Source organism: Monodon monoceros, unplaced genomic scaffold (genome assembly GCF_005190385.1).
Source record: "Monodon monoceros isolate NGI ecotype Baffin Bay Population unplaced genomic scaffold, NGI_Narwhal_1 Super_Scaffold_11, whole genome shotgun sequence".
Classification (NCBI taxonomy): Eukaryota; Metazoa; Chordata; class Mammalia; order Artiodactyla; family Monodontidae; genus Monodon; species Monodon monoceros.
Genome location: NW_021703767.1, coordinates 14,080,267 through 14,096,308, shown reverse-complemented (window position 1 = coordinate 14,096,308; position 16,042 = coordinate 14,080,267).

Sequence of the window (16,042 nt, the reverse complement as noted above, 5' to 3'; positions counted from 1 at the left end):
ACCAACCATTCTGAACCTGTTCAACACTCTATTGCAATAATCATAAAATTATTTATTAAATTCATACATATGAAAGACACCAACCATATTCCCTAGACCACAAATTTAATGCCCATTTTCATCTCTGCCTCTGTCCCCAAGTAGTTCTCCCACCTTGAATTTTGCCTTCTTTTCTAATCTACTGGCCTAGCTCTTCAAGTCCAATTCAAGTTTTCCCTTCTATGGAATCATTCTGTGGTCACCAGAGTCTTCTGAATTCCTGCCAATCTTCTTGTTTGTGTCACACAGCTATTACCTACTATGTAGCTATTACCTACTAAGTTGTGTTCTTGAGGTGTTAGTCTTGATTTTCCAAATAGGTTTGTTCTTTGATGGCAGGAACTGTATTTAATCTGTGTCTCTACAACACCCATCACAGCAGTGATCGAACACATATTAAGTGCTCAATGAATCCCTGTTGATCCTGTGCTGGGCCCAAGTGGAAGAAATATTTGCCACTAACTCTTAATTTGACATCATTTGTTTAAGAGCCACAGTTGCTGAAAATGTAAGCCATGAGCCAGGAGCATCAGCATCACCAGGGAAATTGTTAAAAATAAAAATTCCCAGACTCTACTCGAGACCTACTAAATCAGAAACTCTAGTGGTGGGGCCCAGAATTCTGTTTTTCAAGCCCTCTGAGTGATTATGATTTACACTGTCATTTGAGAACCATGTCTATGGATGAATCATCTGGACGTCAGGGCAATGTTTCTAGATAAAATAGTGCTGGGCAACACAAATGGTTAATTTACTGAGCTTTTTTTTTTTTTTAAGGACATTCTGACCTGCTTAAAACAAGGCAAGTGGTGATTAGCAATGTCCTTATTGTGATTCACAAAGTTTACATGATAATGGAAACACAGCCTATTTGCACAATCCTTCTTCAAAACCTAAAAGGTTTTGCAGCAAAGGTTAATATTCCATATTTCTTTTAACTTTTGCCTTATTGTCCCCCCAAACTGACTTATCATGCAGTTCTGAAATTGGAAGCTAAAGAACAGAGGTTATTGTTGAAAGCCACATACTTCAGAATATTTTGGAAGATTTTAAGACCCAAACATTAGATTTCAGTTACTCCATTCACCACCCTTTATGGATAACCTCATCTTAGAGGATCTGAATAGAGGTGAGATCAAGAAAAGAGACTGAAGATGCTGAAGTGAGGACCCCAAAGAAACCATTACAAGTTCAGAATGTTTTAAGGGTAATTGAGGGAACTCAGTGTAGACCTGTAATCTGTTCAAGGGCCACAGTTGTACAAAGGGAAGCCATGAACCCCAGAAACTTAGCAGTTAATTTCATTTCCACCTAGTTGGGTAGTGTGTTAGAATTCTCCAGAGAAACAGAACCTTACAAGATACAGTGTAGGTAGGTGGATAGTTGATATGTACACATAGATTATAATAAGAGATACATAGAGTATATAGGATATAGATGATATTAAGCATATATAGGAGATATATATATATATATATATATATGTGTTGGCTATTATAGGAGATAGGAAAATTTTATTTTGAGCAATTTGGCTCACATGATTTTGAGGACTGTCAAGAGCAAAATCTGCAGGGCAGGCTGGAGACACAGGGAAAAGTTGACATTGTAGCTCAAGTCTAAAGGCATTCTGTAGGCAGGAGTCTCTCTTTCTCTGGTGGACCTGGCTGTGTTTTTTCTCTTAAGGCCTTCAACTGATTGAATGAGGCACACCCACATTATGGAAGGCAATCTGCTTTACTAATTTAAATGTTAATCTCATCTTTAAAAATGCCTTCACAGAAACACCTAGACTGATGTTTAACTGAACATCTGGGCTTCATAGTCCAGCCAAATGGACACATAAAATTAACCAGCACAGATGGTGAACAGTCTGAGTCCTTGATGTTTATTATAACATAATTCAGGTTCTCCACACATATTTAATAACAGAGCTACTTTGAGCTTTAATCTCAATCAAATGGAAAGTATATATCTCCAGGTAGCAGTTTAAAAAAAAAAAAAAAAAGATTTGGCTGCTTTGGGAAAGACTCTTCAATGATTTGATCTGAGGCACAATTTTTCTTAGCAGGCTTTATGGTAATATTGAACATCTTCTCACTCATGGAAGTGCATTTTATTTCCTGGGGAAGCTTTTATAAAATGACAACAGTCCCACCCCAGACCATTAAACTGAAATTTCAGGGACGGGGTCCAGGCACTGACACTTAATGAAAGCTCTTCCAAGTGAAACTGATGAGCAATCAGATTTGAGAATCACTGCTCCAAATAAAGGAAATGTCCTACAAATCCAGTCATCTGATGAATCTGATATTGCAATGGCTGAGAATAACCATCAGTCATCTGTTTAGATTCATATCAACAAAATATAAGCTTCCTTTATAATTGCTTAATATCTTACCTTAAAAGTTTAGTATTAATATTGTAAACATTTTTATATTTGTGTCTATTAGATGATTAGTCCTGGTCTTTCCTTTGAATTTTACACTTTTGATTTAGTTTTACATGTGTACCTCATAGAAAATACATGTTTGTGTTTGCAGTTTTCTTTTATCTTCTTTTTTCTTTATTTTGCTTTTATAGTCCGTAGTTTCTTTTAGTTCCAACTCCTCAAATTGTCCTTGTTTTTATTATTATAGTCTGAACATTTTCCTAGTTTTATATATTTTTTTCTCTTAGTATTTAATATATTTATTCTAATTTATACATATTTTAATTTTTTATACTAAATGATGTGTTTAAGTGGTTTCAATGCTCACCATTAGTGCTTGGAACCAACTTCCCTATCTATAATTTATTTATTTGTATTCGACCTTCAAATGGCTAATGTATATCTTCAAGAATTTTATTCTTTTGTTTTGTCACTGTCAAAGATACACTAATAATCTGCTGATCCGGTCCTGCCCACCAGAAAGACAAGATCCAGCCTCATCCACCAGAACACAGGCACCAGTCCCCTCCACTGGGAAGCCTACAAAACCCACTGAATCAACCTTACCCACTGGGGTACACACTAAAAATAACAGGAACTTGAACCTGCAGCCTGCGAAAAGGAGACCCCAAACACAGTAAGTTAAGCAAAATTAGAAGAAAGAAAAACACACAGCATATGAAGGAACAAGGTAAAGACGCACCAGACCAAACAAATGGAGAGGAAATAGGTAGTCTACCTGAAAAAGAATTCAGAGTAATGATAGCAAAGATGAAACAAAATCTTGGAAATAGAATGGAGAAAATAAAAGAAACATCTAACAAGAAGCTAGAAGAAATAAAGAGCAAACAAACAATGATGAACAACAAAATAAATGAAATTCAAAATTCTCTAGAAGGAATCAGTAGCAGAATAACGGAGGCAGAAAAACGGATAAGTGCTCTGGAAGATAAAAGAATGGAAATAACTACTGCTGAACAGAATAGAGAAAAAAGAATGAAAAGACTTGGGACAGTCTCAGAGACCTCTGGGACAACATTAAATGCACAAACATTCGAATTATAGGGGTCCCAAAAGAAGAAGGGAAAAATAGAGACTGAGAAAATATTTGAAGAGATTATAGTTGAAAATTTCCCTAATATGGGAAAGGAAATAGTATCAACTCCAGGAAGTGCAGAGAGTCCCATACAGGATAAATCCAAAGAGAAACACGTCAAGACACATATTAATCAAACTATCAAAAATTAAAGAAAAAGAAATTGAAAGAAGCAAGGGAAAAGCAACAAATATCATACAAGAGAATCCCCATAAGGTTAACAGCTGATCTATCAGCAAATATTCTGCAAGCCAGAAAGGGGTGGCAGGACATATTTAAAGTAATGAAAGGGAAAAACCTACAACCAAGATTGCTCCACCCAGCAAGGAGCTCATCCAGATTCAATGGAGAAATTAAAAACTTTACAGACAAACAAAAGCTAAGAGAATTCAGCACCACCAAACAACCTTTACAACAAATGCTAAAGGAACTTCTCTGGGCAGGAAACACAAGAGAAGGAAAAGACCTACAGTAACAAACCCAAAACAATTAAGAAAATGGTAATAGGAACATACATATCAATAACTACCTTAAAATGTAAATGGATTGAATGCTCCAACCAAAAGACATAGACTGGCTGAATGGATACAAAAACAACACCCGTATATATGCTGTCTACAAGACACCCACTTCAGACCTAGGGACACATATAGACTGAAAGTGAGGGGATGGAAAAAGATATTCCATGCAAATGGAAATCAAAAGAGAGCTGGAGTAGCAATTCTCATATCAGACAAATAGACTTTAAAAAATATATATCACAAGGGACAAAGAATGACACTACATAATGATCAAGGGATCAATCCTAGAAGAACATATAACAATTGTAAATATTGATGCACTCAACATAGGTGCACCTCAATATCTAAGGCAAATGCTACAGCCATAAAAGGGGAAATTGACAGTAACACAATAATACTAGGGAACTTTAACACCCTACTTTCACCAATGGACAGATCACCCAAGATGAAAATAAATATGGAAACACAAGCTTTAAATAACATATTAAACAAGATGGACTTAACTGATATTTATAGGACGTTCCATTCAAAAACAACAGGATACACTTTCTTCTCAAGTGCTCATGGAACATTCTCCAGGATAGATCATATTTTGGGTCACAAATCAAGCCTTGCTAAGTTTAAGAAAATTGAAATCATTTCAAGTACCTTTTCTCACCACAACGCTATGAGACTAGATATCAATTACAAGAAAAAAACTTTAAAAAATACAAAGAGCTGGAGGATAAACACTACACTACTAAATAACCAACAGATCACTGAAGAAATCAAAACATACTTAGAAACAAAGGATAGTGAAGACATGACAACCCAAAACCTATACGATGCAGCAAAAGTAATTCTAAGAGGGAAGTTTATAGCAATACAATCCTACCACAAGAAACAAGACACAGCTCAAATAAACAACCTAGACTTGCACCTAAAGCAATTAGAGAAAGAAAAAAAAAACCCAAAGTTAGCAGAAGGAAAGAAATCATAAAGGTCAGATCAGAAATAAATAAAAAAAGAAATGAAGGAAACAAGAGTAAAGATCAATAAATTTAAAAGCTGGATCTTTGAGAAGGTAAACAAAATTGATAAATCATTAGCCAGACTCATCAAGAAAAAAAGGGAAAAAACTCAAATCAACAGAATTACAAATTAAAAGTAGTAACAACTGACACTGCAGAAATACAAAGTACCATGAAAGGTTACTACAAGCATCTATATGCCAGTAAAATTGACAACCTGGAAGAAATGGAAAAATTCGTAGAAAAGCACAACTTTCCAAGACTGAACCAGGAAGAAATAGACAATGTAAACAGACCCATCACAAGCACTGAAATTTAAACTGTAATTAAAAGTCTTCCAACAAACAAAAGCCCAGGACCAGATGGCTCCACAGGCAAATCCTATCAAATATTTAGAGAAGAGCTTACACCTATCCTTCTCAAATTCTTCCAAAATATAGCAGAGGGAGGAACACTCCCAAACTCAAGTCTACGAGGCCACCATCACCCTGATACAAAAACCAGACAAAGATGTCACAAACAAAGAAAACTACAGGACAATATCACTGATGAACAGACATGGAAAAATTCTCAACAAAATACTAGCAAACAGAATCCAACAGCACATTAAAGGATCATACACCATGATCAAGTGGGGTTTATCCCAGGAATGCAAGGGTTCTTCAATATACGCAAATCAATCAATGTGATAAACCATAATAACAAATTGAAGGAGAAAAACAATATGATCCTCTCAATAGATGCAGACAAAGCTTTCAACAAAAGCTTTTCAAAAATTTCAACACCCATTTAGGATAAAAACCCTCCAGAAAGTAGGCATAGAGGGAACTTACCTCAACATAATAAAGGCCATATATGACAAACCCACAGCTAACATCGACCTCAATGGTGAAAAACTGGAACCATTTCCATTAAGATCGGGAACAAGGCAAGGTTGCCCACTCTCACCACTATTATTCAATATAGTTTTGGAAGTTTTAACCACAGCAATCAGAGAAGAAAGAGAAATAAAAGGAATCCAAATCGGAAAAGAAGAAGTAAAGCTGTCACTGTTTACAGATGACATGATACTATACATACAGAATCCTAAAGATGCTACCAGAAAACTACTAGAGCTAATCAATGAACTTGGTAAAGTAGCAGGTTACAAAATTAATGCACAGAAAACGCTTGCATTCTTATACACTAATGATGAAAAATCTGAAAGTGAAATTAAGAAAACACTCCCATTTACCATTGCAACAAAAATAATTAAATATCTTGGAATAAACCTACCAAAGGAGACAAAATACCTGTATGCAGAAAACTATAAGACACTGATGAAAGAAATTAAAGATGATACAAAAAGATGGAGAGATATACCATGTTCTTGGATTGGAAGAATCAACATTGTGAAAATGACTATACTACCCAAAGCAATCTACAGATTCAATGCAATCCCTATCATACTACCACTGGCATTTTTCACAGAACTAAAACAAAAAGTTTCACAATTTGTATAGAGACACAAAAGACCCCAAATAGCCAAAGCAATCTTGAGAAAGAAAAGCAGAGCTGGAGGAGTCAGGCTCCCTGACTTCAGACTATACTACAAAGCTACAGTAATCAAGACAGTATGGTGCTGGCAAAAAACCAGATATATAGATCAATGGAACAGAATAGAAAGCCCAGAGATAAACCTGTACACATATGGTCACCTTATCTTTGATAAAGGAGGCAGGAATGTACAGTGGAGAAAGGACAGCCTCTTCAATAAGTGGTGCTGGGAAAACTGGACAGGTACATGTAAAAGAATGAAATTAGAACATGCCCTAACACCATACACACAAATAAACTCAAAATGGATTAAAGATGTAAATGTACAGCCAGACACCATCAAACTCTTAGAGGAAAACATAGGCAGAACACTCTGTGACATAAATCACAGCAAGATCCTTTTTGAGCCACCTTCTAGAGAAATGGAAAAAAAACAAAAATAAACAAGTGGAACCGAATGAAACTTAAAAGCTTTTGCACAGCAAAGGAAACCATTAACAAGGCAAAAAGACAACCCTCAGAATGGGAGAAAATATTTACAAATGAAGCAACTGACAAAGGATTAATCTCCAAAACATATAAGCAACTCATGCAGCTCAATATCAAAAAAACAAACAACCCAATCCAAAAATGGGCAGAAGACCTAAATAGACATTTCTCCAAAGAAGATATACAGAATGCCAACAAACACATGAAAGAATGCTTAACATCATTAATCATTAGAGAAACGCAAATCAAAACTACAATGAGATATCGTCTCACACTGGTCAGAATGATCATCATCAAAAAACCTACAAACAATAAATGCTGGAGAGGGTGTGGTAAAAGGAAACCCTCTTGCACTGTTGGTGGGAATGTAAATTGATACAGCCGCTATGGAGAACAGTATGGAGGTTCCTTAAAAAACTAAAAATAGAACTACCAAACAACTCAGCAATCCCACTACTGGGCATAAACCCCGAGAAAACCATAACTCAAAAAGAGTCATGTACCACAATGTTCATTGCAGCTCTGTTTACAATAGCCAGTGGAAGCAACCTAAGTGTCCATTGACAGATGAATGCATAAAGAGGATGTGGCACATATATACAATGGAATATCACTCAGCCATAAAAAGAAACGAAATTGAGTTTTTTGTAGTGAGGTGGATGGACCTAGAGTCTGTCATACAGAGTGAAGTAAGTCAGAAAGAGAAAAACAAATACTGTATGCTAACACGTATATATAGAACCTAAGAAGAAGAAAAAAAAAAGGTCATGAAGAAGCTAGGGGCAAGACGGGAATAAAGACACAGACCTAGTAGAGAATGGACTTGAGGATATGGGGAGGGGGAAGGGTAAGCTGTAACAAAGTGAGAGAGTGGCATGGACATATATACACTACCAAACATAAAATAGATAGCTAGTGGGAAGCAGCCACATAGCACAGGGAGATCAGCTCGGTGCTTTGTGACCACCCAGAGGGGTAGGATAGGGAGGGTGGGAGGGAGGGAGACACAAGAGGGAAGAGATATGAGAATATATGTATAACTGATTCACTTTGTTATAAAGCAGAAACTAACACACCATTGTAAAGCAATTATACTCCAATAAAGACGTTAAAAAAAAATTACTACCAGATGTGTTTAACGATGTGTTTTCCAGGCAAGTTTATTTTATATTAAAAAGGTAAAATGCTGGGGCTTCCCTGGTGGCGCAGTGGTTGAGAGTCCGCTTGCCGATGCGGGGGAGGTGGGTTCGTGCCCTGGTCCGGGGGATCCCACGTGCCACGGAGCGGCTGGGCCCATGAGCCATGGCCGCTGGGCCTGCGCGTCCGGAGCCTGTGCTCTGCGGCGGGAGAGGCCACAGCGGTGAGAGGCCCGTGTACCGGAAAAAAAAAAAAAAAAGATAAAATGTTAAAAAAAGTAAGAAGAACCTAGGGCCACGACGGGAATAAAGATGTAGACCTACTAGAGGACGGACTTGAGCATATGGGGAGGGGGAAGGGTAAGCTGGGACAAAGTGAGAGAGTGGCATGGACATATATACACTACCAAATGTAAAATAGACAGCTAGTGGGAAGCAGCCGCATAGCACAGGGAGATCAGCTCGGTGCTTTGTGACCACCTAGAGGGGTGGGATAGGGAGGGTGGGAGGGAGGGAGATGCAAGAGGGAAGAGATATGGGAACATATGTATATGTATAACTGATTCACTTTGTTATAAAGCAGAAACTAACACACCATTGTAAAGCAATTATACTCCAATAAAGATGTTAAAAAATTACACAACCTTGTGTTGTGTGTGTTTCTGTTTGAAGACATTTTATTTCATATGTATTTTTTACTCATTAGCATTGAACTCATAGCCAACAGCACTGGAACTCATGACTGAACAGAGCTTATCTAAAACGTGTATTTTCTCCAGAGGGCACATCACAGTCTTCCCGTGCTTAGGAAGCTAGACAGAACTGCAGCGCTATGCCTGGGGCCCATTTTAAACAGTGAAATTACCAACAAAAGGCACAGACATATAGAAAATCTGGCACTGAATATACTGTGAAAAGTGTGCTTGTTCTAGGGTATGAGGGCGAAACGAAGCCAGAGGATTGTCTTGTTCGACCTCAGCCAGGAAAGTGCATATCGGGTGACCAGACCTTCCTCCCTCTGCGCATGTCTGCAAATGATTGCAAAAGTGCTGCATGTATTCATGTTGGATTTACAAATAGATTTCAGCTAGTAGGTACATTTACAAATACAGAATTCACAAATAACGAAGACCAACTGTATTTTATATTGATTACTTATTGAAATGATAACATTTTAGATGTATTGGGATAAGCAAAATACATGCTAAAAGCAAAAAAAAAAAAAAAGATTTGTAACATTTAATGTCATGGGTACTGACGAATCAGGTTGGAAACCAGACATACACAATTGAAATGAACAGCTGAACATTACCCCTGCCAGCCTATGAGGAGGGCACCGAAATAGGAGACAAAAATATGTCAGTAGCGTATCTGACACAAAAGATACACAAACTTGTTAGGACCAGTAAAACATGTTTATTTGGAAATATAGTAAGTCACTTATATTCGAACCTTCAAGTTGTGAACTTTGAAAATGTGAACAGACGCTCGCATGTCTAATCACGTAAGTTAGTTCACGTGTCTGGCGTACATTGTCACGTGCGTGCATCCTCTACAAATCGTTGTTCTTTTATGTACTTTACTGCACAGTCCTGTGTAGAGTACAGTAGTACAGTATGCTCATTTCGAGCCCAGGATGTCCGGAAGCAAGCATAAAAGCAGCTGTGATGTAACTGGTACTGTACTGTACTTCTCAAGGTATCGTACTGTAAGATTAAAAATTTTCTCCTTATTTTTGTGTTTGTTTTTTTTATGTATTATTTGTGTGAAAAGTATTATAAACTTATTGCAGTATAGTACTATATAGCCAATTGTGTTAGTTGGATACTTAGGCTAACTTTGTTGGACTTACACACAAATTGGACTTACAAACACGTTCTCAGAATGGAATTCCTTCATATGTAGGGGACTTAGTGTAATCACAATATAGAAACATAGAATAAGAAGGTAGTGGGTTTACACTTGGACTATGGTCAAAATGAAGTCTTTTGCTTTCCAGGAAGATTATGGAGTAACTCAGGCCCTCTCAATTGCAAATAGGACTTTCAAGAAGACAGTCAAATAGTTTTCTGCAGGCTCTGAATATTCTAGGAGAAACGATGTGATTGTGAGACACTGAAATGGAAAAAGCCTGGGATAATCATTTAGAGGAAAATGTGCACTGCAATTACATTCTAGCAGCAAGAAGAATATCTTCTATAGAAAAATGGTTGGTATCCACAGCAGGCAGAGCAATAGCCACAGCTGTAGCCACAACCATATATATCCACAGCCATATCCACGGCCATATCCAGAACAATATCCACAGCTACCACATGAGTTTCTGTAGTAGTGTTTACATTGTGTTTACAGGAGGGAGTTTGGTAGTTCTGTAGAGGATCAGACAGAGGTTTCTGAATTCTGAATGTTATCTCTTGCCCTAGGACTTTTAATACTACCAGAAATGTGTGGAACACACAACACAGACTCTGTGGCCTCATTATCACAGCAATTTTCATTTTTAAAAAGCTCATCAAACTAAGGACAACAATTTTTTCATGTAGTTATGTCCAAGATTTGGCCATAGCTAGGCATGAAAATTATAAGAAACCAGATGTAACCTTCACATTAAACAAGCATGTCTTGTGGAATGTAATCAGACCTAATTTAGATTTTCATCCCAGGAGGCATTAACTCTTCTGTACTTCCAGGTACATATATGTGCACACTGGGAGATGCTCCAGCATCTCATATCTCAGAATTGATAGGAAAACACTAGGGCTGGAGGTGAGAGGCAAACAGCAGGGGCATAAGGGGAGAAATTCTCAGGTTATACCTACAAAAATGTGGATGGAACCAGGTAGAATTGCTACTGCAGTTGTGGCTAGTGCAAAAGTCAGGTGAGGCAAAGAAGATTTGAACTGGTACAAAACAGGGATTTGATATAATATACCAAAATAAAAGCGACCATGATTTTGTCCAATGCAACATAACCAACTCTAGTTAAGCATTCTTGGAATATTTCAGTATGATACTTTCTTTGAAACATTTTGCCCAGTTACATCATCAAAATTTTATCTACACAAACCCTACTGATTCTTCAAAGCACAGCTTAGACTACAGCTCATATTAGAAGCATTCCTGGACATTCACAATGTGCTTTAGCTGTAATTCCTCTATTCTTCCATAGCTCCCCATGTCTAAATCTATTGTGATCCTGAATATGCTGTATTAGCACACTGTTTTAATTACCTGATTCCTTCAGTCAATTGTAACGTAAGACAGATAATTTTATCTTCTGTGACTCTAAAGACCTAAGCACTCACTGTTGAATGAGAGCCTGTAAGATTTCTTCCACCTGGAAAAATTGTAATTATTTTGATGTATAGGATGTTATATAAGAAAAATAACAACAATGATAATAACAATTAATAATATTTATATTTCCCTTTATAGCTTTGAGGCACACTCATATTTATTACTTCATTTGATTCTTACAAAAACAATGTAATAAGAAGTTATGGTATTTATTGTCATATGCACAGACGAGAAAACAGAGGCCAAGGAGAGTTGTCTTGCCCAAGGACTCTCAGCTGTTTAGTAATAGAGTTGAATTAGTCCAAATCCTACTATAACCATAAAATCTAGGGGAGGATCCATGAACTATTTTTTCCTCCAGTTTTAAGATGGAAAATATTCACTGCATCTGACTAAAATTACCAGTATTTTGCCTTACACTTTTATCCTCTGGATTTCCTTTTTTTGTGATCTTTGCCATTCTAGCCAAATCATGCTGTAAACCATCAAGCGAACAGCTGAGTCCCTCTCAGAACTGCTCCGTAAGACTTAAGTACCACACAGTGGTATTAGAGCTGTTCTGCTCATGCAAAGCCATTCTCTGTCTGTTGAGAGTAGAAATTCCTTAACATTCTGCAAGTTAATTTTAGAAATTATAGCATCTGAGTGGAAGTGATTATAACTTTTCTAGGCATCTCAAATTTTAATCAATAGGATATAAGCACTCTAGATCAGCAACTTTTATGTCAAAATTAAAACCTCAGATTCTAGGTTTGCTTTCTAATTATGACTGTACCACTTTTGCAATTCTTTCCACTAAAATATAGTCAGCATTGGCTCCATTCCTGCAAACTTCATGACCCTATCCACATTTCACGTGTCACCTGCTATTCCCCAAAATAGCTCTAGCATGACCAAATTTACTTACATCACTTCATTACTTGTTTTTCTAGGCAGTGACTGGACCACACAGTTTAACTTTACAAGAATTTTTGAATGCCTACATAATGCAAGCACTATTCCGGGACATAGAATATTGAATAAAAATATGTATATAGTGCTCAAAGGTGAGCTCTAGGCTTTTGAAAGTCTCCAGGGAGAGTGAACACCATTTCCATTTGGACCAGTCTCCATCCTTTCACCACATGCTACTTGAAAGATTAGTCATTTCAAATTTACATTTCCTCACTTATTCACTCTTCAGTTTACTGCAACCACTATTTACTGTTATCACATTACTCCCTCCAAAAAAAAAAAAACACTTTTCACGAAAGATCCTATGTCTTTTGTCAAACCTAATGGAAACTTCTCAAGTAATTATTACAATTTGATGATAAAGTAAAAAAGCAGGGCCAAATCACCAGAAAACAAACTATTCCACTAAAACCCACTAATTTGTTACTAACAATACAATGACAAATATTATATCAATATACCTGGTGTCACAGTGTATTTTAGCATTCATAACTATGGAGTATATATATATGATACATGTAGAAAACATCTAAAAGAAGTGCGCCTACCTATTTGACATGAGGAAACAAATTATTGATTAAAATTCTGGGATTTTCAAAATATTAGCAATAAAAATAATATATAAAATTGTCATTTTTGTAGATTAAGATGGTTAAATGTCAACAATTTCATTATTCAACAACCTAATAATAAATAAAATAACAAAACATCTACTGAGTTCTCACGGTGGTATAGAATGCATATTTTATTTAGTTCAGTACTCTCAACAATACTGATCTAGCACTATTTTGTCATTTTACCTTTGAGTATACTGAGGCTCAGAGAAGTTAGATTATGTTCCCACGATCACACAGCTAATAACTGATGGCGTCTATGCTTGAGCATATAGTGTGACTCCAGAACCTAGGCTCTCCATCACTATCTATACAATCTTCTTATTTTAAGTGTGATCATTTGTATGACCTTGAGGAAATGATATCTTGAAGGAGAGTACAGTTAAAGACAATGTTTCCTGCACCGGAGAATGTGGATATTGACTCAAAATAGGCTTAAGATTTCTGAACATGCAAAAATATTGTGGCCTCTCTTCATTTATTTCCATGGATCTTTCTTTTCTTTCTTTCCTGTTTTTTTTTTCGTTTTCAGGCTCATAATTAATACATACCTATTGTAAAACTTTCAAAGAAATAAACTTGTTTCTCAATAACAGGAGGGATATGACAGTGGTGTGCTGTTGTTTAATGACTTCTGTTGGGAGTATGAGGTCTGATTTGCTAATTTCCATGGCATACTAGCATGACTGGTTTCAAGTTACCAACTGGCTTACAAAATTGCTGAAAGCCTATACCATCTTCTAGTACTTTAAAATTTAAATTTCATGTTTAAAACATTAATCAATACAGAATTTCTGTTGTGTATGGTGTGAGGCAGGCATCTGTCTTTTCTGTGTCTAAACAGATGGCAAATTGATCGATTCCACTTACTAAATACACTATCTCAGATCAAAACTTTGCCTTTACTGGAACCCCCTCCCGCCCCTCCAGAAGTCTTTTGCATTGAGTACTGTGGTCTTACTGGTTCAGAATGATCTACTGCCTATATGTTGATAGCATGGCTAGATTGTCTGATCTTTACTGGTGGCCTAACATGGTTTCTCTTCCTAGCTACAGACCTCTCTGGGCCAGCTTGTTGAGACCTTCTAAAACCACATGGAAGAGTAGAAATATATCATGAAATACTTATAGAATTTTACATTTTCCAGGAGCCACATTTTAAAAAGATAAAAAGGTGAATTAATTTTATAGCATATTTTATTTAACCTAATATATGCAAAATATTATCACTTAATATATAACCAGTATTTTAAAAATTATTTGATATAGTTTTCATGAATTTTTTACAGTAAGTCTCTGAAATCTGGTGTGTTCTTTATACTTAACAGCTCTTAGCCACATTACAAGTGCTCAATACCCACATCTCTCTAGTAGCTTCTATATTGGACAGTGTAGCTTGAGAAAATCTGAGGATTCCTCTATGGGTGTAGTCATTGATTATAACTTTTCCAGTAGCAATTACTACTCTGGAAATAAGCAGCCAGCTTATTTGCTTCTTTTTCTAAATTCCTCTGCCTTGAATTCTATTTTCCCTCTTATTTAACTCACCAATTTCAACACATCCTTTATGTCTCTGCTCATATACCATTCTCCTTTGGAAGCAATTCATGACCCTTGTGTAGCCTCCTCTTCCCATATTCTGGCTGACTTAGGCTTCCCCCTGGAGTTCTTGTTCAGTAGCCCTATATCACCTGCAAGCATACCTGCTATAATGTGAATCTATGATTTACTATTGATATTTTGTATCCAACTGAGTATTTCAAATTCTTAGAAGGAACGATGTGTTTTATATCTCTATACCAAACACCAAATCCCAGCACATAGCTGGAATATGAACTTAAGGTTTGTTAAATGACTGAAAGAACAAATAATGGATTTTACAGTTTAAAACCTTTACAATATGCAATAGCTCATCAAAGAAAAGAATTTTGAGTTTCTTCATAAAGGGGTTATAAAGTTTAAATCATTTCCTAACTATAGAAAAAAACTCATTCATGGCAATGGTCTTTCCCTTCCTCTATAATATGATTTGATATGTGAAACCAACTCTTCATTTTTCCCAACATTCACCAAACCCATACTACATACGCACACACACACAAATTTTCTCTAATTTTAATCATCCTTCTCTCTCTTAACATTATCGCCATTTTCTCATTTCACTCAAGCTGATAGTATCAAATTTTCTTGGAGTGATGGTCATAACATTTCAGATTTTGAGGCTAGATTATGAAAATGCTTCTCTGGATATATAAATTATTTCATACATGCCTAATAATGGATAGAACCTTTTCTGGATACATAAATTATTTTATATATGCCTAATAAATTACATTTTTCCTTATTTTAGACATACATTTGATGAGGAAGAACATAAGGAAACAAGTTAGATTTTTCAAAGAGCTTTAACTGTTAGAATCCTCTGCCTCTGCTTGTAAGACTAACCTTAGGGTTACCCAGAGCATAGTTATTCCTCAGATCAGACTAACAAATGTTCCAGCTACAAAAACCATCCTGCTCTTGAAAGAACCCCTGTTTCTTCATCAGTTAGACAAATTATATCCTGGACATAACCTTACACCAGGGCAGACTTTGATGGCAGGACGATCTTCCTTGGTTTGGGCCATTTTGTGGGGTCTCCTAGCTCCAGGGCCCTCAGTGTCAGACTTTGGGCAGTGACCCATGTCATGCAAATAAGACACAACATCTTTATCACTGCTGGTTGAAACTCGATTGCTACTGAGTCTGAAGAGGCTTTTCTGTTGTAGGATCTAAATGTTAGAGTTTGGGAAGATCAGATGAGGAAAGAACACTAAAGTCAGAATCCAACAAAGCAATAGGTTCTACGATTCAGTAATTTAACTGGACTTTTTAATCTCATTCTTGTATCTGTCCCAATTAAGGCATTAGACAACCTTATTA